Here is a 3,032-nt window from a genome sequence, read left to right as displayed (position 1 = left end):
TGTGAAAAATCCTGTTGGTATTTTGATAGGGATTCTATTAAATGTACAGACTGCTTTAGGTAGTATAGATATTTTAACAATGCTTGTTCTTCTAATCCATGAGCACAGAATATTTTCCCATTTGTGTCCTCTTCAGTTTCTTTCATTAAGTGTTCTGTAGTTTTCAGAGTACAGATCTTTTACCTCTTTGGTTAGGTTTATCCTAGGTATCTTAATTGGTTTTGGTGCAATTGTAAATGGGATTAATTGCTTGATTTCTTTTTCTGCTGCTTCATTTTTGGTGTATAGAAATGCAACAGATTTCTGTACGTTGATTTTTTTTATTACTTTTTTTTTTTTTTACATGTCATGTATTATTTGTTTCAGAGGTACAGGTCTGTAAGTCAACAGTCTTACACAATTCACAGTGCTCACCATAGCACATACTCTCCTCAATGTCTATCACCCAGCCACCCCATCCCTCCCACCTCCCACCACTCCAGCAACCCTCAGTTTGTTTCTTGAGATTAAGAATTCCTCGTATCAGTGAGATCATATGATACATGTCTTTTCTGATTGTACATTGATTTTTATATCATGCAACTTTGCTGAATTCATGTATTAGTTCTAGGAATTTCTTGGTGGAGTCTTTTGGGTTTTCTACATAGAGTATTTTGTTGTCTGCAAATAGCAAAAGTTTGACTTCTTCCTTGCCAATTTGGATGCCTTTTATTTCTTTTTGTTGTCTGATTGCTGAGACTAAGACTTCCACTACTATGTTAAATGGTAATGGTGAGAGTGGACATCCCTGTCTTGTTTCTGACCATAGAGGAAAGCTCTCAGTTTTTCCCCATTGAGGATGATTTTAGCTCTGGGTCTTTCATATTTGGCTGTTATGATGTTGAGATGTGTTCCATCTATACCTATTTTGTTGAAGATTTTAATTGAGAATGGATGGTGTATTTTGTCAAATGCTTTTTCTGCATCTATTGAGAGGATCATATGGTTCTTATCCCTTCTTTCATTAGTGTGGCATGTCATGTTGATTGATTTGTGAATATTGAGTCACCCCTGCAGCCCAGGAATAAATCCCACTTGATTGTAGTGAATAATTCTTTTAATGTACTGTTGGATTTGATTTGCTAGTGTCTTGTTGAGAATTTTTGCATCCATGTTCATCAGGGATTTTGGCCTGTAATTCTCCTTTTTTAGTGGTGTTTTTGTCTGGTTTTAGGAATCAAGGTAATGCTAGTGTTGTAGAATGAGTTTATGGGTCATGTGTCCATTCCTGAATCAATCACTGTTGCCATTGGATGCAATCTTTGATTGACCATTCTAGTGTCACCTAAAAATCATGGCCTATCCTCAGCAGAGAATCAAGGTGCTCTTTTTAGTCAAAAACATAAATGAAAAAAATACCATGAATAACTTGTCAATAGGCAAAGGAAACCATAGGTACCATTGCTATATTTAATCAGTCTTGGTGAGAAAGTTCTTCATGCTGCCTCCACTCTAGCAATTTCATGTTCTGCTCATTTAGGCCTTCTCAGAGGAAGAACTTCTGGCCTATGATTGACAAGATTCTTGGATGTTGCTGCTACCAAATAATAAGTTAAACTGTTTCATAAAAAAAAAATGAAAGGAATAGTTGAATATTAAAAAAAAAATGAACTGCTGGAAATAATCCAAAATAAAGTCAGGGTTCTTTATTAAAATTAGGATTCTAATAACCTTTGTAGTTCAATGCCAATAACTTAATATTATCTTTTGATACATGTTATTCATTTTTAGGCACTTAGTGATTTTATATCTCTGTGGTTATAAGTTGCCATATTTCTGACATTTTATTTAAAATTAGTATTTAGAGCTGAATATTACAGTGAGGTGGTATTTTCGATTAGGCTTTTAAAGCAATATATTTTATATTGGGTGTTTAAATTTTTTTTTTTTTTGGTGAAAAAATTTAGATTTAGCCAGCTGGACTCAGTTTAGATGATTCCAATTTTGTTGACAACGTCCAAAGCATCATAGTCAGGAGCCAGTCGAACATATGCCTTCTTCTCTCCATCAGGCCTGATTAAGGTGTAGACCTTTGCCACGTCAGTGTTGTAGAGCTTCTTCACAGCCTGTTTGATCTGGTGCTTACTGGCCATGACATCCACAATGAACACAAGTGTGTTGTTGTCTTCTATTTTCTTCATGGCTGACTCAGTAGTCAGGAGGAGCTTGATGCTGGCATAGTGATCAACCTTGTTTCTCCTGGGGGCACTCTTTCGAGGATATTTGGGCTGCCATTGCAGACGCAGTGTCTTGGGTTGTCGGAATGTAGTTGACACGCAGATCTTCTTTTTTTTGTGACTATGAACGCCTTTCAGCAGCACTTTCTTGGCCTTCAAAGCCTTTGCTTTGGCTTCGGCTTTGGGAGGGGCAGGGGCTTCCTTTTTAGCTTCCGCACCATCTTCGTGAAAAGGCGGGTGTTTAAAATTTTTGTATTGGTTCTGGGATGTTGGAATATGTAACTTGTATTGGCTTAGTCAATAGTTAATTGCTATTTTGATATTTCTTTCTTGATGATATAGAGACTGAAATGAATGTATACATTTATATACTTTTCTTATTCAATGCTTTTTTGTGTGTTGTGACTGGCATTTAAAACCCTAAGTGGTTTTAACAGCCATATGAAAATCACGTTTCGAGATTAAAAACATGGAGTTAGGAGGAGGAGCCAGATGGTGGAGGAGTAAGAGACCTAAATTTCGTCAGGTCCCAGGAATTCAGCTAGATAGGGATCAAACCATTCTGAACATGTCCGAACTCAATAGGAGATCGAAGAAAAGAATAGCAGCAACTCTCTGAACAGAAAGCAACCACGTTCTGGAAGGTAGGACGTGCGGAGAAGTGAATCCGAGTCGATATTTGGGAAGATAGACGGCAGGGGAGGAGGCCTCCGTCGGCCGCTATAGACAAGTGCTAGAGCAGCGGAGCACAAAATCGTATATTTTAGAAGTTGGCTCTGCTGAGGGACATCGCTCCAGTGGTTAAGTGGGGGGTGG

At 37.7% G+C, this 3,032-nt stretch overlaps 1 pseudogene; it reads right to left on the bottom strand.

Annotated features, from left to right (window-relative positions):
- Window positions 1-1,926: 1,926 nt before the first annotated feature.
- LOC145719877 (large ribosomal subunit protein uL23 pseudogene) lies at window positions 1,927-2,687 on the bottom strand (annotated as a pseudogene).
- Window positions 2,688-3,032: the final 345 nt, after the last annotated feature.

Source organism: Leptonychotes weddellii, unplaced genomic scaffold (genome assembly GCF_054177405.1).
Source record: "Leptonychotes weddellii isolate Sample4059 unplaced genomic scaffold, ASM5417740v2 HiC_scaffold_7945, whole genome shotgun sequence".
Taxonomy (NCBI): Eukaryota; Metazoa; Chordata; class Mammalia; order Carnivora; family Phocidae; genus Leptonychotes; species Leptonychotes weddellii.
Note: the sequence above shows the minus strand (reverse complement) of the source record. Positions and strands in the feature narration are given on the sequence as shown.